General features: G+C 39.0%; 1 protein-coding gene across 2 annotated transcripts in view; it reads right to left on the reverse strand.

Moving 5' to 3' along the window:
* Positions 1–22,882, reverse strand: part of ncalda (neurocalcin delta a) — a 40,042-nt gene that overhangs the window by 11,453 nt on the left and 5,707 nt on the right. Inside the window, exon 1 of one of the 2 annotated variants that reach the window (XM_056762734.1) lies at positions 10,755–10,937. The exons of the other annotated variant lie outside the window; for it this stretch is intronic. The gene's annotated coding sequence lies outside the window, so the exon portion shown is untranslated. Of the gene's footprint in view, positions 1–10,754; positions 10,938–22,882 lie in introns of those variants that run through there. 2 annotated transcript variants of the gene reach the window in all.

Here is a 22,882-nt window from a genome sequence, read left to right on the forward strand (position 1 = left end):
TATTTTTCTTCGTGTTCAGCAGAACAACAAACCTAATACAAGTTTGGAACAACTTGAGGATGACTACATGATGACAGAATTTTCATTTTTGGGGGACCAATCCCATTAAACATGAATAAATATTTGGTATTGACATTTCTTGCATGACATGCATTTTTACTGCATTAATCTTCTGAGGCAAATCCCAGACACACCTTTTCGTTCAACTCATGACGTTTGTACTTCATGCTGTTTTAAACATTGAACAAAGAGAAAGAACAACAGAACAAAAGATATGGAATAGACTGGATTCAGGACAATGTGTTTTTTAACTACATATAACACCGTGTGTCTGCTCAAAGTCCTGACCATTCAGTCTAATGATAGAGGCCATTAGTGGCTTCGGGTTTGGACTTCATGTTCTATCTCTCCCATCTGAGTGTGGATGAAGATGTAAACACCTAGACTATGAATTATCCTCAGAAGCAGATGGTGAGGTTTTCCAGTCACACTATCTACATTCAAAGCACTTTAAATACGTTATATTAGCAACCATATTTTAAGCTAATAGGTGTCGTGGTTGACAGGCATGTACTTTTAAGCATCCAGCATTAACCCTCATGATTAAAATGAAGCTTAATTTAAACACAGAGGACAGAATGAGGCTTAATTGCAACACAGATGTACAATAATGAATTTCTGTGACCCCCTTGCCATGTTGCTATGGAAACAGACACTCCATGCAGCATCCTTTAATAGAAAACAATAAAATCAATGAGACTACAGATGTTTGGGCCCCAAGACGAATCGCTGCTACTCTAAACACATTTCCCCATCCAATCTGAATTTCAGCCGTGCAGAGAGATGTGACTGTTGAACAGTGAGTGTTTTGAATGGGAATCCATTACATTTTTAAAAACTGCTGCTACTAAATCAGTTTCAGTGAGTTTGCCAATGATAGAACAGTGTTGAGATTTGGTAATGTTTGAAAGCCTAATACAGTCAAGAATATCAACAGAGAAGTGGGGAAAACAACATCATGTTTTCTCTACTTGAAGCAACCTACAATGGCCATAATCATTAACATCGGCAACTTAAAAGCAGAGCTTCGAAAATAAGGCCCTTGATGTCTGTGGTAATTCGCTAATGGTCTAGAAATTAAGCACTCGCAGAAAGCGTCTTGAAGCCGATCATGGATATCCGTACCTCTGCTGCTTTCATCCTCAGGTAATTGTATCTGGAAACTCACTGATAAGCGTAATTGCAATTTTATTAGGTTTCGTCATTACTGACACATTTCAATGAATATTCCACACTAGTATCATAGGAACTTTTAAGATCCTCAGGCAGCCAAAACGCAGCCAAAAACACAAAGTGTGCATCTGCCTTTAGAGAAGAGATTGCGTCATATCTGATATTAATTTAATTTCTGAAGTCTTGTTATGAATGACCTACCATAAACCAATTATGTCTGATTTGTGATCATTACAAACTTAATGATCCAGAGGTAACGTGTGAGGAAACTATCCTGTCCTGAAAGGAAACCGTTGTTATGTACCATTATAGCCATATGATTTTTGAGATACGAAAAACGCGGACTGGATTACGCCATATTTTTATGGATTTTTTCCGTTAGTATCTAGATGTCTCATTATTGTTAAGGAATAACTGCTGTAGTATACAAAGTTTTTTCATGTGGGCAAAAATATTACTTTTGTATCTTAAAAAAAAAGAAAACACCAAATCCAGATACATTATGAAAATAAAACGGAATTTGGGAAAAAACGAAAATGATTTCAAGAGTCCTATACCATACACCAAAATATTCTGGCATGACAGCAAAGATGTCTAGATATTGAGATTTCAATATTGAGATTTTCTTTTTGATTGGCTGCAATGAAGTCATTTAACCTTTCAAATGTATCACTGTGAGAGAGATAGAAGAGAAATGCCGAGATGGATAGTTAATAGTGCAAAAAACGCATTATAAAAACACAAAAGAGCACAGTCTAATTCGGATGATTTACCACCACCCAACAAACCAAAGAAAAGTTGACATGGGAGGATTGCCACCCGATCTACTGACAGATGTCGCAGCCTCTTGATGACTGAAATCACTGCATACTTCTCATACATTGAGTAAAAGTCAGGCTCTAAAAAACAGTTGCGGTTGTATGAGTGTGGTGTATATTAAATATTTAATTAAACAATCGCGCAAACAAGCTTCTCATCAAAAAACAAACAGACTGATGAAAATGTGGGAGATTTTACCAATATGCGACGTGTGGGACAAGGGGTGAAAATGCTGTGCGGTGTAACACAAAGCGGAAAGGTTGGTCAGCCTAAGTCTAACATAATATTATTTTAGAGTCATTTACTCATTACTTTTTGTTATGATACATAAAATATCAACTATTACTTCAGATTGTCGAATTTCATCAACTGATTCGAGTGTTGATGGATGTGCCTCTTTCGTAGGCTACCAGAAGACGCTGACCTATTGCTTCGCCGCCCTCTTCCTCTGGCTTCCCTGCGATGTCTTTGGTTGATATTAATTAACATTTCATTTTGACAAACAAGAATATTCTAAATTTAAGCCTGAAAAATAATCTGCGCGCACACAAGACTGTTTAACGTGGCGCTGTAAATGGACTCGCTGAGCCTAACCTAAATGCGGTTGCTAATGCTGTAAATTTAATGTAATCACCTCAGGCGTCATGATTGAGGGGGAGGAAATTCCTAAGCCGATGGCTTTTCATTTGCCTGGTTTTATTTGTAACTAGTTACACCTATTGATTACATATGCTATTTCTAAAAAAAATCTGGAAATCATTTTGCGACCCCCGGCCTCGTGAAGCCCACTTTGGGAACCCCTGGTCTGGGTAACACTCCCAAAATGAAACATAAACTGAAGTAAAACAAATGAATGTCCTATTTAAACAATTAGCAATATGGCTTTTCATAAATTCAACATACAAAACACATTCACCTTATCAGCTGCACATAAATGTACACTCACCTAAAGGATTATTAGGAACACCATACTAATACTGTGTTTGACCCCTTTTCGCCTTCAGAACTGCCTTAATTCTACGTGGCATTGATTCAACAAGGTGCTGAAAGCATCTTTAGAAATGTTGGCCCATATTGATAGGATAGCATCTTGCAGTTGATGGAGATTTGTGGGCTGCACGAAGCTCCTGTTCCACCACATCCCAAAGATGCTCTATTGGGTTGAGATCTGGTGACTGTGGGGGCCATTTTAGTGCAGTCAACGCATTATCCTGCTGGAAGTGGCCATCAGAGGATGGGTACATGGTGGTCATAAAGGGATGGACATGGTCAGAAACAATGCTCAGGTAGGCTGTGGCATTTAAACGATGCCCAATTGGCACTAAGGGGCCTAAAGTGTGCCAAGAAAACATCCAACACAATATTACAACACCACCATAATTGCATTAATGAGAAATTGAACAGGTGTTCCTAATAATCCTTTAGGTGAGTGTATGTTTTAATACAAAATGAATCTTCTTACAATGTCTGGGATATAAAGTTTTGTTTATGATAAAATAACATAACATGTCTTCACCTCACGCAGGGGTGTAGAGGAGCTCTTTCTCTCTCCTATCTCTACAAATCATACTAGACACACCAAATGAGGATATACATATTCGAATAAAAACTACAAATAACTTTTGCTTTAGAAAAATCTACTGCTCTGCCAGTGCTGTCCTGAGCAGTGTGGGCTTTTCCCATGATACTCTACGCAAAGCCACATCTAGATTTTTGGATGCATTGGCTTTTATTCATATAAGGCGAGGTGTCTCTGTCATTGTTAAAAAGTAGAGGACGGAACTGAAACCAAGGAACATAAAGTATGATAAATATAACCAAGATTTTCCGTTTATACTTTCTAAACAAACAGGGGAAAGAAAATAGCAGGGAGAACAAAGACAACAAACAGAATGACTATTAACACTTCCAACAAACATTTCATAAATAGTGGAAACCAAGGAGGCACAGTGGCAGTATCTGTTTGCAAGCTTTGAGAATAGTATTTTTAGCATAGGCCATGTGTTTGATTTGAGAAATAGCATTGATATGCCATTAATAATCCCATAGATTCATTATTTTAAATTTAGTTTCCTGTAGTTTATACAGCGCAAAGGGAAAAAGCACACATTATAGGCTTAAACAAACCGTTCATCCCAAAACTCAACTTTCATATGTATAAAAACCCTGCTAAGATATTACAACAAAAGTTGTATTCTATAAAAACAGCAACTCATAAGAGTTTGGAATAAAATAAGGATGAGAAAATGCAAAAAAACTCATTTTGAGCTATAGACAGATTTCTAAACATTTAAACATCTCTGCAGGGAACATGCACAGTAAAAAAGCAGTGTGCAAAGCTTCAGAGCATAACAAAAGAACGACAGCTGTGCTCAGCTCTCAGCATGGTGGAAGATATTTTCTGACAAGAGGTGCCCTGTGGAGAATGAGACTGACACAAACGGGTCAAAAACTGACTCTTGTTTGTTTCAAACTGAGATCAAATTCAAGTCGGATTCAATGAGTTCAGGTTTTACTTATCAGTCATCGAGGCATATAACAAATTGGTCTGTTAGAATGACAACCATCACATGGCACAAATGTAAGTTATACTAGATTTCTGAAGAAAATATGAGTGATGCTTTGTGGCAAAACCGCGGCACTGGGCACTAGGATGATAACACTAAGCCACGAATGAATCTAACCAACCCCCATGTCTCTACCATGTTATGATGCAGATATATACATCAGCCTAAACGGTTGCTAGGCTAATGTTATTGGTAGCTATGGGCGTGGCTTGGCATCTCCCAATTGATGATGCTCTAAGCTACGAGTGAAATGAACCAACTCCTGTGTCTCTACGATGTTTTGCTGAAGAGATATAAGTTTTGCTAAATGGTTGCTAAGCTAAACTGTTTGGTTGCTTTGGATGTGGCTTAACATCTGTCAATTGACGATGATCAAAGCCACAAGTAAAACAAACCGACCCTCTTGTCTCTACGATGTGCTAAAGCAGAGACATAGGTCTTGTTAAATGGTTGCTAAGTTAACATGTTTTGTTGCTATGGAAGTGGCTTCATAGCTTAATGAAGTTCCTGGGATACTGATTGGTTGCCTGAGTCAAATGAGTCCAACCTCTTGTCTCTAAGACACTTTCCCGCAAAGATATCTACCTGGTTCTTTTATACTGGGAGTCTATGGGATCGGGTGCTAAGTTGCTGTAAATGGTTGCTATGGGGGTGGCCTAGGAGCTTCATGATGATCATGTGACACTGCTTGGTTGCCTGAGTAAAATGAGCCCACCCCTTTGTGGTTGTACTGCAAAGATATTCATCATGGAACAGTTTTACGACTTATATGGCATGTTTCCTGTCAATGAGGAATTTTGGGAGGCTCTTACACCCCAGGGGTACAACTTACACCAGATTGTGAGGTATGTTGTTGCAGAGCCTGCCAGCCTCTTCAAATGTGGTAACCCGCATATTTCTACGAAATCCTTTCTTGGAGCTACGATCTGTCAAAGTTGGGCGCAATGTTAAGTCATGCGATTTTTTGGGTGTTTTTTTGCCACCCTATCGAACACCCCCAACCCGAGCACTTATAAAAGTCATAGCACACCATTCCTCCACTCGATTCGAGCCCTCATTCATAAGTCTACAACAAAAGCTACTTTTTCCAAAAGCATCACAAATAATGATATCCCCTCAAAAGAAAAAAACAATCTAGTCCATCTAAACAACCACAACCCTACAATTAGTGCCACATAATAAACTGTTTAGACAAATGGCCGTGTTGCAATCCACCCGACCAGGCAAAAAGCACATTGGTACATGCTCTACAATTCTTATTTCAAGAATAAACTATGGACCTGTATTGTTCCTTAAGAGCCTGTGATCTAAATAATGATCTAACTTTTTTCAAGTGCTTCCTCATAAGTTTGAAAAGGAAGCTTAAGACAAGGCATTTAGAGAAACAGAGCATCATTACATTAATAGACATTCTCCAAAAAAACTGTTCTAATAAGCCATGCAATGAATTCACGAGTATTTGACTTCACAAGGGGTTTAGGTTATTGGAAGCATTAGGAACATTAGCATATAGCAATACGGTGTACACAAACTCCTTTTTGAACGAAAGGTGTAGGAATTTGCGAGATAGTAAAAAGTGAGAGATTTTCTGAAAGACTGTAATACTCAACAGCAATGATTTGCACGTTGGTTGGCTGCGCTCACCATTACAGGCTGCTCAATTCTGCCCTGCAAATAAGTCACACACACAATCTCTAATACATTTAGTGATATTTGCTCCAATTCATTACCAATCGATGTACTACTAACTGTATAATAAATGTGACTCTTTGATCTTTTCGCTTGCACTGTTGCACAACCTTTTTTTCATATATTGCAGTTTAAGAATGACACTACTTTGTTTATGTTCGAATTGCATAAAACTTTGCATACAACTTTTGTCTGTAAAGTGATCAGATTCACAGTTTTGGACTTACTTTGAACTCAAGCTCATGCTTTAGGGAAATTAGGGATGCTACAATTAAAAAAAATAGTATTCTGTTCGACCTCCACGGTTCACGGTTCGAGAGAGCGTCTACAGCACGATGCAAAAGTCCAATAAACGAAAGTTGTGCCACTTTGCGGCCTTTCAGACAGCTATTTACGTCCTAGCAAGAGCTCCTCAGGGCAGCTGTTTAGCATTGCATTTCTTCCAATTTATTATAATGGCAGGGGCGCACCTTGTTAATATATATATATTCTCTTTTGCCTTTCCCATTGAGCAATATTGTTTGCAGTGTTAAATGCGCACTGAACGTTGTCTGTTTACTGGCATTTCAGCAATCGTAAGTTTGCATAACATTATTTTTAAAACTCTGATGGGAAAAACCTCACCAAGAAGCTTATTTTACTGGCATGTCAATGAAACAGTAAACCAAGAACTGCTATGATCTGCCAGTGTAAATCTTTACATTTATTCAATACACCAGAAATTTGTACATGTTGATTTTTTTGTATTGAGGTCTGTATTGAACCATGGGTGAGCTGTATTGTTCCATCCCTATTAGAAATGTCATGTACTGTTGTGCAGTGTGCTGCCCTTCTTGTGGTGTCATGTACCTTGCCTTGTATGTGACCAGCTGTGAAACTCAAGAGTATGAAGCTCTAATCTTGAGAATGAAACACAAACACTAATACTGCAAGTCTGAAAAACATTACTGCATTAAGTGTTTATCACAATAGCGATAATGGCTGATATTAAAACAGTGCTCTAAAGAGGTTGATAATGGAATAAAATAATGTTCATTTTCCACTCAATGTATTCAAACCGCTTACTAAATACATAACAGACAAGCGCTGCCTACAGACTATCAATACACACATGCAGACAAGCGCTGTAAAAACAGACAGGGCTGATAACACACAATAGCAGTGGTTGTGGTGAGTATAATCTCCTCCCACACACGTGGGCTGTGCCGAACAAGCTGCCAACCGTGTCTCTCATCCCTACTGCCAGCAGGCCTCCAACGCACAAGTGTGTTTGTCTTTGATGCCATGTGTTTCTGAACTACCAGTAGGCCCTGCGTACATGTGTGTGTATGGGAAATACTGCCAAGGCACTACAGGAACCCCGAAAGCATCTAATAGCCTATAAGTAATATGTCTCGCTGTCAGAGTCAAATCCAAACGTCAAGCTACTTTAGATTGTGTACAGGTAAAATTAGCTATTGGCAAATGATTCTAAGACGCATGAATTGAAAGCTTTGCCAAATAAAAATGTACACAAACTATCCTGAAATTAAAAAGTAAATGATTTGGGGCTGTCAAGCTGCAAAATTATGCAAAAAAAGAAAATAGGACATCCACATGACTTATTCATTATATTAACTGTATTTCACTCACTGTTAATATGGCTCTCTGGAATACTCCGTTAGGGATATCAAACGATTAATAGTAGGGCTGCTCGATAAATCGATAATAAACCGCACGCGACTTGGTGATTGGCTGTAGGTGTGTGACGTAGGCGGCAAATTGCCATGGCGGTGGTGAAATGCCAAATAATGTAGAACGTGTTATAATTATGACCATTGCGATAAGGATCTGTGTTTATAGGCTTTTAGCTGTGGATGTTTTATTTATATTTTACATTATAAGAAATTATTGGCATACGTTTTCGTGGGCGCATTCGAGAGCAGGCCTGCACGGCAAAACCCAGTTTATTCTGTGGCTTCTGCAATGGATATTGTAGTGTAATGAACAGTTACATAAAATCCAAACTGGCTATGACCCTCTTTGCTTGCCACGGTTGTGGAGAAATGTATATTTATTTGCGCTTTTGAGCATTGATCTGAAAGCGCATTTCAACTTGTCAACTTGTTAGTTTCCATCAATGAATAGGAAAAAGTATCTGTTTTATGGCAATCTGAACAGGTTTAAACCGTTTGTTTCAAATGGAATTGTTAAGGGCTGTGCGGGTTAATACGCGACTGACTGAAATAGTCCCCGCAATAATTTCTTTTAAACGAATATCTAACTTTCTGATAAGTTATCATTATTTACTAATGTTTATCTGAATGTTTTAGATGCTGTAGTGTGCCGTTTTACTGATGGATGTGCGCATTAAACATGGACTGACATGTAATTCTCTTTAATTTCAGATATCATATTTCGAAAATTATTTAAATAAGGTCTCAAGGCATATTTCTTTTCCACTCACGTTGTTGCAACTTGCAAATATGATAATATAAATGTGATTTTTAAATTTTAAATATATATATTTCCCAACCACCGCAACACTGAGGTTAATTTGTCCACTAGCATCGCTGTAGTAAAAACTGCAACCGTGACAGCCCTTATAAGCTACGAGTTAAATGCTTCTGTATCTGAAAGCCAGAGGGCGCTCTTGTGCAGAAACTCAATTTAAGCGCTGCAGAAGAAGTACTATATTACCCATAGTTTCAGGAAATGCCAATGGGCACATCACTGTTCTTCAAGCCTTCTCAGGTATTTTCTTGATAATAAAGTGTATTTTTAATGATGATGTTGATGATTTTTCAAATGCACGTTACAACCAACGCAAACCAAGCACTGTTTTTAGATCGAGCAGCATTTCCTACTAATCACAGACAAGCTGCGCAGGAAACATAGTTATAGCCTTTGCACAAACGCATTAATTTAATAATTGTGCAAGTCAGCTCGATTTAATCATGATTTAGAGGTAATCGTGATTTAGCGTACACAGCCCTATCAGATCCACAAAATGCTTGCGTTTACATATATTATGTAAATACAAACTTGTATTCTGGGAGCAATTAATCGTTTAACAGCCCTATACTCAGGTGGACAATTCAGCATGATCTCTCAAATTCATAACCATTTTACAAGATGGCACATATTCGTATAAAATTGATCAAATGTAAGTCAAACAAAAACTGTACGATTATTATAAAAAAGCAATACTGAACCCTCATCAAAAAAAAAAAAACACCACTGAAGCAAACGCAAATCGTACCAAAACATACGAATAAGACCATACTAATTCACATGAATTAGCCATCTCAACCACAGCATACCTGAGGATTAGTGATATTGGACCAATCCTCCAAGCTAATTTGCTGGATTTACAACAGTGTTTGCACTCCGTCAGGTTCCTAATAACCCTGTAGGGATTCAGTTTTTTTAACATACATTATCCCTTCCATAATCTTTCCCTGCAGTGGGCTTTTAACGGCAATGACCGGATCGAGTCATTGAGTTAAATTCGAAAATCGGAACAATTATCAAACTTATAAAATTTAGTTTTAGAAAATAATTTGACCATTTCATTCAAAGATCTAAACTAAAATGAACCGCTGGTTTATAAATGCAACTTTTTTTATTTGGGAGCTTGAGCGCCACAGTCCTCTTCATTTAATATGCAAAATACCCTCAAATCAAATGTTCCACAAAAGAAGTCAGCCATACAGGAATGACATAAGTGTAGTAAAATATTGACGGATTCACATAAAACTGGCTACGAAGTTTGGTTATGAGCTTTTGAAGAAACTCTTGCAATTATCACAAAATGTTTTTTTTGACGAAGATCACTCTCCACCCACGTTCAATGCGACAGGGGGATGGGGCTATTCTGGTATTCAGCGCAAATGCGTCTCTCTTTAGAGAGAAAAAGCGTTCTTAACACACACACACACACTCACCCACATGTATGAGTTAAGTGAGGAGTGAAAGTGTGGGGGAAGGTGAAAATGAAAAGTTGGGGAAGAGGAGAGGATAAATTGGAAAAGATTAAGACGGTTCCCGCTTCTCCTTTACCACGAGTCTCTCTGCTAAAGCAGTTCAGCTATGATAGTCAGAGTAGGTTTAGAGCAGGCGCCGGAGTGATACTAGACTTAAACTACATTTCGAAAAAAATCTGGAAGGTCTAAAAACAGAGATGAAATGTTTGGAAATGCCATTCATTCATAAAAGGGAGTTTATAAAGAGAATCATCCAAAGTGAAAACCATTAACTACATCCTCTCTCTCCTATTCATAGACTTCTAGAGAGTGAGAGCATGCAACAGCTGTGCACAAATAATCACAATGACATTTCTCTCGCAAGCAAACTGATCTCATCTTTTCTTCCATTAAGAATGCTCGGAAACTGCTGAAGGCCCTGGTGCACCATCAAAAACCCTTTGGATTTGAAAAGATAACTGAAATACGCAGTGAAACTTACCTCTTAACGTTTTAGTTTACCCCCTGCGAATCAGTGCCTTCAACAGTCCATCACCCGCCTCTTTTCACCTGATGATAACAGACAGCACGTAGAGACCAGCAAAGCAAAAACCGATCGTGTCAACTCAACAAGTCCCCAAGATTCTTCGAAGCCCTGTGCAGCCAAGAGTGGACCAAACTCTAATGACGTCCCTCCCCCGATGACGTCAACAGCCAGTCACGTGACCGCATAAAAAGCAGAAGCGAGCGAGTGTTGCCCTGGCAACAGGCAGACGGTTCTGTAGTGATTTCAATAGGTCATCTGTCAGAGGCTGTGCTGAATGAGACCCTCACAAAACCACAGTCTAATCTTCAGCCAAAACGAGCAGAAGAGAGCGTCATAAGAAAAGCTTCAGTGTCGAAAGGAAGCTGCGATCGGCGGTGAGAGGAAACCGAATGGCAACGACAGGCAAAGTGTGAAGACAAATAAAAATTATGCAATCCACAACATAGTGTCTGATTGGAGTTATGAAAAGCAGAGTTATGTTAGCAAAACCAGACAGAAATCTTTCAATAATAACAGGAACAGAGGTAGTCGGGTGCCGAGTCAATGGTTCCCATGAGGCTTTGGACCCAGATTATAAACATTCTTTGGTAATCGGAACCACAGAGGAAGGCAGAAGATAAACAGATCTCAGATTTATGATGACAACATTACTCTAAAAAGAAACATTGTGTTATCCAATTGCCTGAGAACTACAACGTTAGTGTGATGCAATGTCATCAAAGCGCCTTAAAATGGAAAGCCGTTTACAAATACATCAACCTCATAATAAAAAGAAAATTATGAAATACACCAGCTGATCAGCGTACTAAAAAGTCCAGTTTCCTGTTTAACAATACCAAACACTACTATTACTATTGACTTGACAAACCAATGCAAACATCTATGGCTATGAACAAGCTGCTTGAACATGGTATAAGAGGATATAAACATGCTTTAAGAGAAAAAAATAAACTTTTTAAACTACAACCAAGAACAATCAACATTTTGGGGTAAACACAACTGAATTCCAGAATTGTATTGAGGTTCTAAGTTGTTAGTTTATCTTTTTAACACCATATCATCAAAAAAATAACAAACATTTGTCTAAACTTGTCAAAAACATACAAGGATCTGCAGACTGCAATGACCTGGCAGCCCATGGGACGAGCCATCATCTCTGGATTCCTTCATAGACAACGGAAAGAAAAGCACTTGGGTCTCTGGGTCACCGTTTCAGAGTGAACCCGCCCTCTCTTTAGCCCATGAGCATGGAAAAAAAATTCAGCTTCTATGCAAGAGGTCTAATTTGAATACCATCTGGTGGCTAGTTGAATAGAGGTATCCAAGCCTCTTAAATGAGGCAAGAAGTGAAGACAACAGAAAAAGGGCAAGGTCAGGAAATAAGGGCACCACAGGGGGGAAGCTCTGGCACTGCATGGAAAGAGGGGGAGCATCCCCTAAGGGGTTGATGGGTAGAGTAAAGGGAGTGAATGCTTGTGGGAAAGACTGATGTTTGTTTATTATCAAACACAAACAAATAAGTTGCCAAATGAATGAACACATGCAACTGAATGCGCGTGGTGAGCAGAATATTGAAACTTGCTTTGGGTGGGGAGGAGGGTCAAGAGAAAAGTAATTTGAAGATATTCAACTTGAGATAAAGCGTTCTGCTCGATGGCCCCGGGCCAGCATGGGAGATCCTCAGGCCAGTTGAGAGAACTGTCACTTGTCCGATCTGGCCAGTTTTGTATCGTCATGGAAAATTATAATTTGAACGTTTTTAAGACTTTCCTATTTAAATATTCCCAAGAAGATGCAAAAGAGGACTGGATTTGGTTCTCACGTGCTGTTACAGATGCGTGCGTGGCCGGAATGCCGCATCAAACAACATGCAAAGACATATCAACACAAAATTATTCTAAAATGCCAATATTACCAAGTATCCCTGTAAAAAGTAATCAATTCTTACGAGAACAAAACGAATGTGGAAACAAAATGTGTGTGTTACATTGTATAACATCCATGAATATATATATATATATATTACACAGAAGATGGACACTCCCCAAAACTATATATAGTTTGACCTTCCTTCCCTTTTTCTAAACAATACGGAAAGTCGGAAAAGTATTTCACTGCATGTTGACTATGTATGGTTTTGTGACGAATAAAGTACAATGTGAGCGCAGGCCAGCGGGGAAGTGGGACGGAAGACAATCGCGCTCGGGCACGGTTGAGCAACCGACTAAATGCAAGTACGCCCTAAATCTCTTATTCCAGTCTCTCATCATTTTTTTGCTCATTTGGCTGTACATACACCACAGCCATGAATGAATTTCTGTGTGGCTGAACACAGGCTCTCTTACATTTGGCTATCAAGATAACCCAAGAATGCCTGTCTGAATTCCAGCTGTAATGTCAAGGCAGCACATTAGATAAGGCAGCCACAAAGATACAGCAGCACTTACTGAATCAAACAGCAGAACTGAATCAAACTACTGCACTCCACACACACTTCGGCTTGAGATAAAGCTCTGTGTTCCATAAGACAACAAGTGAGAGTTTGGCTTGAAGGGAGACTAAAGGAAAATAAAAAACAGCAACAAATTACAGGGGACTGGTACATCATGTCTCACTCAAAGGTGGATGAGTCAATACTCAGGTCTGATGCAACAGAATTTCCACCCAGAATCCCAACTAACAAAAGCTATACCATGGCCCACCACGAGAAGTGAGTGGTAAGAAGTTTCCTTATCCCTATATGGGACTCTTGAATCATTTGACACTACTGGTCTTTAGGGTGGCATCAAGACTCAACCGCATCCACAATCTAGTTTTAAACTGCTGCAGCTACCTGAGTTTTTCTTAGTCTCCCAAGCACCGACACTTAAGTGAATTTCCACACAAATGTTCTTTACACTGACTGAATTAACCTTGAAAATCTATCATTGCAATGGAAAAACAAGCGGAGTTGAAACAAGCTGCCTTCACGGCTGTGCTTTTTCAGACTAAAGTCACATGATGACCAGTACTAAGGGACTGAGAGATAGCATTTATAACAAACATACAGAATATGAACAAAAGTATTAGGACGCTCCCTTCTAACAAATAGGTTTGACAACTTCAACCTTTTCCGTGAACAAAAATCTTAATGCTACAACAAACTCAGCAAAAAAAGAAATGTCCTCTGACTTTCACCTGCTTTTACTTTCAGTAAACTTAATATGTGTAAATATTTGTATGAACACTAAAAGAGTCAACACCATAAGACATAAACTAAAAATGTTTCACAGACATGTGACTAACAGAAATAGAATAATGTGTGCCTGAATGAAGGTAGGCTCAAAATCAAAAGTACCAGTCAGTATCTGGTGTGGCCACCAGCTGCTTGAAGTACTGCAGTGCATCTCCTCCTCATGGACTGGACCAGATTTGTCAGTTCTTGCTGTGAGATGTTACCCCACTCTTCGACCAAGGCACTTGCAAGTTCCTGGACATTTCTGGGGGGAATGGCCCTAGCCCTCACCCTGCGATCCAACAGGTCCCAGACGTGCTCAATGGGATTGAGATCCGGGCTCTTCGCTGGCCATGGCAGAACACTGACATTGCGGTCATGCAGAAACTCATGCACAGAACTAGCAGTATGGCTGGTGGCATTGTCCTGCTGGAGGATCATGTCCGGATGAGCATGCATAAAGGGTACAACATGAGGGAGGAGGATGTCTTCCCTGTACCGCAAGGCATTGAGATTGCCTGCAATGACAACAAGCTCAGTCCGATGGTGATGTGATATACCGCCCCAGACCATGACGGACCCCCCACCTCCAAATTGATCCCGATCCAGGGTACAGGCTTCGGTGTAACGCTCATTCCTTCGACGATAAAAACGAATCCGTCCATCACCCCTGGTGAGACAAAACCGTGACTCATCAGTGAAGAGCACTTTTTGCCACTCCTGTCTGGTCCAGCGAAGGTGGGTTTGTGCCCATAGGCGGCTCACAGTGTGGACATGGCAATTTATTGCCCTAGCCACATCAGCAGTCCTCATGCCTCCCTGCAGCATGCCTAATGCACGTTCACGCAGATGAGCAGGGACCCTGGGCATCTTTCTTTTGTTGTTTTTCACAGTTGGTAGACAAGTCTCTTTAGTGTCCTGCGTTTTTAGAACTGTGACCTTAGATGCCTACTATCCGTAAGCTGTTAAGGTCTTAACGACAATTCCACAGGTGCATGTTAATTAATTGAATATGGTTAATTGAACATGCATGGAAAACATTGTTTAAACCCTTTACATTGAAGATCTGTAAAGTTATTTGGATTTTTACAACATTATTGTTGAAATACACAGTCCTGAAAAAGGGACGTTTCTTTTTTTGCTGAGTTTATGATTTTCTAGAGAATTGAGTGCTTCTATTTGTATAGCAACAGTTTGGGCAGGGCCCTTTTAATTCCAACATGACAATGCCTCTGTGCACAAAGTAATTAGTTAGTGTGCAGGTTTTTCCTGTATAGAAAAATTGGAGGCGGATACACTGCGTGTATTCTGTCAACAGCATTATCCATGCATATATAATCCCTGTAAATAACTGTTGATAGTTTGTGTTGTTAACATCATGCACGTACAGACCGATTGCCAACAAAACACATACATATGATTTAGTTTGACTTAGCGTGCGGTTCATATCTGGCATCTTTCAGCGCTGGGACCACTTGATTTGACTTAAAAACATTTCTGTTTGGTTGAATAAATGTAATGTTTTATATATCTTATATATTTTTTTATGAAAATGACAATTATTGTTTTAATATGTAAAGTGTTTGGTTAAGCCACTCAAAGGTACGGTAGGCCTAGACGTCAGGGCTCGCATTTTGTGACCACATTTGTGACCGCGTGTTATTTTTTACAAGTACCCTCGCAAATGCGACCTGCAAATTTCGAATATCTTCTAGTTGTTATTTCATGTGGATAGACTAGTAGAACAGAATAAAATCATTGTGAGAACATAACACGATAGGGCTGTTTGCGGGAAAGGAATACTGTAGCGTGGGTTAAGAACTAGAACAGAATTTTTACAAATGAATTCGGTCAACATTTTGGTCAGGACTTAACTTAGCTGTGTAATATTCGTGGTTTAATATTCGTGGTGTTAAACGAAGTTACCCTGGATTGTTTTAATGCTGGACCTCTGTCTTGACATTCTCGAAAAAACTCTTAGGGATGAGAAGACTGCATGTGTGTTCTCAGGTTAAATTAGATGTTGAATTATACAGGAACAATTTCTCACACCAATAATTTCCCCTTTGACACTTCTCCAAAAACCAAAGAAGTGCCTGCATGCAGCACTTTGAGGACATGTTGGTGTGAGTCAGATCCTCTCCGATTTGGAAACCCAACTATGTACATAAACTATGTACATAAACCAAAGTAGGACCTTAAAAATCATATGATACTTACTCTTTAAGTCAATATGCATATTTTCCCCAAATTCGACAAATGTTCGAAATTTGAATTTGACAGCCTTATAACACGAGGCCTTTCATATTGCTGTAATATGTAACACTGTAAACAATGAAATATATACTTTTGACAAGCACAATTTCTGTTGGTTCAAATGAGTTCAGAATACAGTCTCTCTATTTAGCACAAACCAATAACAAAGCTTCTCTGTAGACTCTGCCTCTTTTTAAATTAGTAGAAACAAATCTACAGTCATCATGTAACTTTTTTGTCATTATCAGTAATACAGTTATTTTGGGGAAGAATGTGAATAATTGCATTTCAGGCCCCTAAATGTTTTGCTTGCGCTCCTAAAAATTTCAGTCAGGGGCTACTGTGATCCCAGTAAAAAAGTTAGTCTGGAGCCCTGCACATGCGTGTGTGTACAAGATAAGTATGGCATCACCTCAGCTCATTTTGAGTAAGGAAAAACCCTGGTGTGGAAGACTTGACAGGTCAGCATAAAGATATGAACCCAGTTGAACACCTTTTGTATGACTTGCAGGCTTTGAGCATAACACTCATTACCCGAAGCCATCAATGATTTGTCCAGAAAGTTATAAGCCAAAGTCTTTCCCCAACAAAGATAGAAACTAAATATTTAATATGTTATTTTTGTATGATGTAGCATTCATTTGTTTTTGGAACTACTGGATAAGATAAACATGTTTATTAGAAGTGAGCAATTTAAAACACACTTGTTAAGCTTTGCTGCACATTTTTGATAAACATGAGTATTTGTTTCTTTATTTTAATTTTGACTTATGTATATTCAGCTTTTATTGTGATTTAAAACCACCCCCTTTTAAAGAATGTTTCACCTTTTCTGCAAATCATGTCCATCCTAAATCTCTTTGAATAACTTGCGTCTATGAAATGTGTTATATAAATAAACTTGCCTTGCCTTTGTGCCAACAGACCAATTAAATAAACAAGCTTAAGTGCTTACGTTCCAGGGGCAGTACAGAATAAGCTATGAAAAAACTCCAAGTCCAGATTGTCTTGTCTCTTGGTGAGTCCTCATAGATTTGTGAGGCTGGAACAAAACTTCTCAAATAGTTTTATGAAATCAAAATAAATGTATTACTTAAATCACAGTAGTAGAATGATTTGACAATGCTTGGCTATAACCAGAGGTGGAAAGTTACGAATTACATTTACTTGCGTTACTGTATGGAGTAGTTTTTTTGTGTACTTGTAGCTTTTAAAATCTTTAATTACTTGTACTTAAGTATGATTTGTGTGATGTATTGCACCAAGTTATGTTTAAAATCACATCCATTACGGAGTAAAAAAAATAATGAAAAAATTGCAAGGGAAAAAACGCCACCGGAAATTACTCCAGTGAATATGGTCGTATGGTTAATATGGAATAAGGCATAAAGTGGTCTAAACTTTTCTGGTAGATGACTGTGTTGACTGAGGACTGAGGAAAACACAGTGGACCAAAGACCTCCTTTCAGATGAAAGTAAATTTTGCATTTCATTTGGAAATCAAGGTCCCAGAGTCTGGAGGAAGAGTGGAGAGGCAAAGAATCCATGTTGCTAAATGTCCAGTGTGAAGTTTCCACAGTCAGTGATGACTTGGGCTGCCATGTCATCTGCTGGTCCACTTCGTTTTCTGAAGTCCACAATCAACGCAGCCATCTACCAGGAAATTTTAGAGCACTTCATGCTTCTTTCTGACGTCAAGCTTAATTAAGATGCTGATATTATTTTCCAGCAGGACTTGGCACCTGCCCACACTGTCAAAGGTCCCAAAAACTGGTTCAATGACCATGGGGGTATTGTGCTTGATTGGCCAGCAAACCTGCCTGACCTGAACAAGAGGAAGATGATAGACACCAGACCCAACAATGCAGATGACCTGAAGGCCGCTATAAAAGCAAAAAAAATCTAATTTGATGTAAAATACACCTGTTTTATTACATTTGAAACTGACACACGAGCACTACTGGAAGCGAAAATGCCTACCTTGAAACAAGGACTGCAGATATTTACAACCATTACTAGAATCTTATGAGGCCTCACAGACGAACGGGGTACAACACGAAAACTAAATTACTATGTTGTTTTGTTTACTTTGCTTAAGAGCAACAACTTTGTTGGTACATATAGCAAACAAAGTCTATTCTTATGCCAAGCTCACAAAATTAGATTTTTGGCTGGATTTTGTTGTCGCGGCACGGACAGATTTCCAAGGTCTGCGATAAAACCCCAGAAATCGGTGCTCATTTTGGTCGCCAAAGCTTGTTAAGTATAAGCAGGACAGCAACATGATCTTAGGGTTGGGAATCAAAATTCGATTCCAGAACCATAAGAAAGGAATCGAATCCTTAAAAAAAAAAAAAACGCTTCCGCTTAACAATTCCGGACCGCACGGTCACATAATTTTCAAGTCATCTGTCCAGACTCAAGTCACCTGACCTAACATAGCCATCTGCGAGGATCATCCACTCGAATACTTAAAGTCAGTTCACATGATGGACAACACCGGAGCCACGCGCACATCAATGTTACGTATTTTTTTGCGCGATAAAATCATCCTACACGTTTATTTTATACTGCTACGGGAATCTGATAGTGTATTTCCGTAAAATTATTCTAAAAATGTATTTCATACTGGTGGTACAGTATAAAAGGGTATTGCACTGTAAATTAATCCTATATGTTTATTTTATGCTGGTAGGGAAATCTGACAGGGTATTTACGCTGTTCACTTATTTGATGTGTTTATTTTAAGAGGGTAGGAGTATCTGACAGGGTATTTTGCATTGAAAAATCATCCTGCCCTTTATTCACTTTTATGTGTGTTTAGCTGTAAGTAAATGGCGAAAAACAAATATTTTTGATCTTGCTATATTTTTATCGCTTTTTCACCGCTTTTGAATCGAAACTAAGAATCGTTAATGATCGGAATTGATAAACAGAATTTATATGGAATCGGAATCGATACATTTTAAACGATGCCCAACCCTAGTGATCCGGACATGTCTCGAGCGATCCCAGACGCTACGATTCTTATAAACCTACTTGATATTATCGGCAAGTGATCTCGTTGTGTGTGACACTGTGGAACTAATCCAGCCAATCACAGCGCAGGAGCCTTACGTCAAATTATGTGAAGAATAAAAAACAGCTGCCGTTTATTTATTAACATTACAGAGCATGTTAAATGGCTGGTATAACAGACATGAAGATATTTAAACTATCCTAAAGTTACAAGTCAATATAATAGAATTTGGAAAACACTTCATTGTTTCACGCTCCATTCCGGTAGATGGACTAAACGCACCAACAACTTGTTTGCCATTCACCATCAAACTAGAAGTTAGCACGACGTGGGAAGTGTTTTCCCTGTTGGCCGTATCTGCTCCTTGACCAAGATCTTGTCGTAAGTGCACTTGGTTTGGGTTGTGTAGTGTAGTGTGCTTGCTGCTAAAACAGGATGAAGGATGCCAAGAAACCCTATTGTGTAGTGCAAGCGCCACGGTACATTTACATTTACATTTATGCATTTGGCAGACGCTTTTATCCAAAGCGACTTACATTGCAGTATCCTATATATTTGTTTCTAAGTATGTGTTATCCCCTGGGATCGAACCCACGTCCTTACTTTGTTAACGCATTGCTCTTACCACTGAGCTACTGGATTGCTGCGAGTAGTCTCACAGTCCCGTAGTGTCAGCTCGGCTTTACATGGGAAAGTTCTTGTGGCGTGCCATTATGACAATCCACTCCATATTGGAACAATATTTTGGGTAACTAGAGATAAAAACTCAAAGGATAGGACAACAAATATGCCAGTTGTCATTACACAAAGTTAGTTGCATAAAGTCTGAAAGGTATTAATAACATGCAAGCCACATGCATGAGCCATCATTTTGATGGCAACCAAGACGCAAATGTACCCACATGCACACAGTTTTTAGTATCATGCAGAAGACATCTTGGCTCCTTGGACATCTGCTATGGAGATGTAGGTGCCTGCTGAGGTGTGCAGGTTGCGCAGTCGTGAACGCATGCAGGTTTATTTGAATGCGTGTGGGTAGCAGTACTCCTACGACTGTTTTAGTTCTCTTCCTCATGGCAGAGACGACTGTCACGACTCTTAGCCCACTCACGCAGCAAAACCTCCCATTTCATATTGACAGGCAGGGAGTGTGAGAAGAAATGGATGTATTGGTTACAGCATCACTCTACTTACCATACGAATCTAACCACAAACCACCACCTCTCCCCAAGCCCCACCATAACTTACCCAGTGCAGCTGGTCACGAAACAATGAGAGAATGAATGATTCATCCCTGTGCAGTGGTTATATTCTGTCAGAGCCGAGTGGGTGATACCTAACCTCTTACTGTTCAATTTGGATAAATGTGTGAGGACAATCATGTTACTTCTGCATTAGAAAATCTAGGGGGCTAGTGAAACCCCGCCTGTACATGGCACATTTCCGCTCATTTCAAGTAATTTGTCACTACAAGTGCCGTTCTGGAGTTCTTCAGTGTCACTGCAAAAAAAAGTGTTTAAAACATTTTTAAGAAATCCAGATGCTTGACAACCATTATGACTTTTAGAAATTTTGGTTGAAAGATCCCCCCCAGAGTTAAGCAAGACACATTAACCTGACAAGCTGGAGACTCAATGGTAGTGTCTGGCAATAAGTTGAACTAAAGGACATGTAAACAGTTAAGCACATTTTGTTCCCTTTAATAAAAAATAAGGCTTTAAATGAGGCACAAGCTGATTATACCAAGGCTTGATATGAGAGTAACATTGGACTATGAACAGGGATATAACAATTCACCGTGAGCCGGTTAAAAAGCGATTGTAATATGTGACGATTCAAATTGGTTACAACGTTAAAATAATCTCAGTACATGATTTGAAAAGCAGGGACCGCTGTTTTTCTGCAAACCTGGTAAACATGAAAATGCTGATAAACGTGGATATGCAGATATTTCTTAAAAAAGTGAAAGTTAAGCACAGACAAAGTCTTAGTTTGTTAATTTTCATTTTTTTATGTGATTTGAAATTTGTTTTAAAACTGCAATTTAGTTTAGTTATTTGAAATAAATTATATATCTTTATTTTACAAAAAACTGTATAGTATAGTATTAAATAATTAAATAATAAAAGGGCAGTTGCTCATTTTTAATTTGACTAAACTCATTCTGTAAAAAAAATGCATTGCAATAAAATTGCATCGTGATGTCAGAATCATGAATCGCATCGTGAGCTGACTGAATCGTTAGATCCCTGGCTATGGATATGCAACATCCATGGGCCTCATTAATGACAACTAAGCAAATATATGAGTAAATTTGTGCGTAAAAAAGACCTTCCCGAAACTTTCCTCCGGATTCACAAATACTTTTTAAAATTCAATTTCATAGTTAAATGTGAGCATGTCAAAGAATTCCAATCACTCGTAAACAGGGCGCACATGCGGGATCATTCACAATTAGCAGAATCCCCGCCCTATGAATTATAGCTACGCAAATTACGTTGGCTATCTAGAAATGCTGGAATCCTCTGGATTTTATTGAATAAATGCTTGGAGGCACTGCGCGTTATTCCGTAGATGGGTTGGTTGCTCTGATTTGTGATTGGACGGTTGTGTTAAAAAGGACAGTGACAAGCTCTGCGTTTTACTCGTAGTTAAAACGTAAAAATTGATTAAAGACAGGGGGCAAAATAACTTGTGAAGCATCATCATGATACGTAGCGTGTCGGTTTGTCTAAAAGCATTCAAAACGTTACATGAGGTTTTATGCACCATTTACACTTGGTATGGTGAAGTTGTACAATTCTTCTGTACAAACTAACGAACGATTTACACAAAATTCGTTCTGCTCGTGTTTCATGAATGAGGCCCAATGCGTTAAATGTGCAAGGAAGGGGAATTTGTGGCGTTTTGCTCTCGACAGTCAATACTTTACCGTGTTGTAGGGCAGCATCTTTATCAGATAATCTGTAAAACGCAGCACAAAAACAAAGTCCTATTTACCTGATATTTGATGGAATTTAAGCTAACTGGTTCAACAGGTTGTTGATGTTATAGTTTTCTGATATTTAGCTTTATGTTTTTACACTGCGTTATTCTGCTAGCAGTTTGGAAAAAAGCCTGTGTGGTGTACTGCCAAGCAACATAAAAACTGTAAAACTTCAGTTGCGTCAAGCTAAGGCGAATGTTTTCTTTGCCAATAAAATGCTTCTGTAATGCTGCAGAAGTTTTGCCAGCATAGGAAGGTAAAGCCCGAACCGGTTAGATAAGTAGTATAAAGCCAGAGCCCTCAGCGCCATTTACAGTTCCTCTCAGGTCTGTTGCCACAACATGCCACTCACAGCCAGTCACCAAACTGCTGATGAACACTGAACAGGCAGGTTTAGATCTCGTTATACCACAGGGCTGTTGAATGCTTCAATCTGATTGGTTGACAAACGTTCTATGGGTATGCATTAACTTTCAGTTAAATGCACACCTATGAAGGTATCCCAGGTGTTCACATTGTCACTTTTCTAAGTTTAAACAACAGAAAGGTTCTGGCAGAGGTTCTCAATCCTTGCCAGCGATATCCATTTTCCTGCCGAGTTTAGCCCC

This window comes from Triplophysa dalaica, chromosome 12 (assembly GCF_015846415.1).
Source record: "Triplophysa dalaica isolate WHDGS20190420 chromosome 12, ASM1584641v1, whole genome shotgun sequence".
NCBI lineage: Eukaryota > Metazoa > Chordata > Actinopteri > Cypriniformes > Nemacheilidae > Triplophysa > Triplophysa dalaica.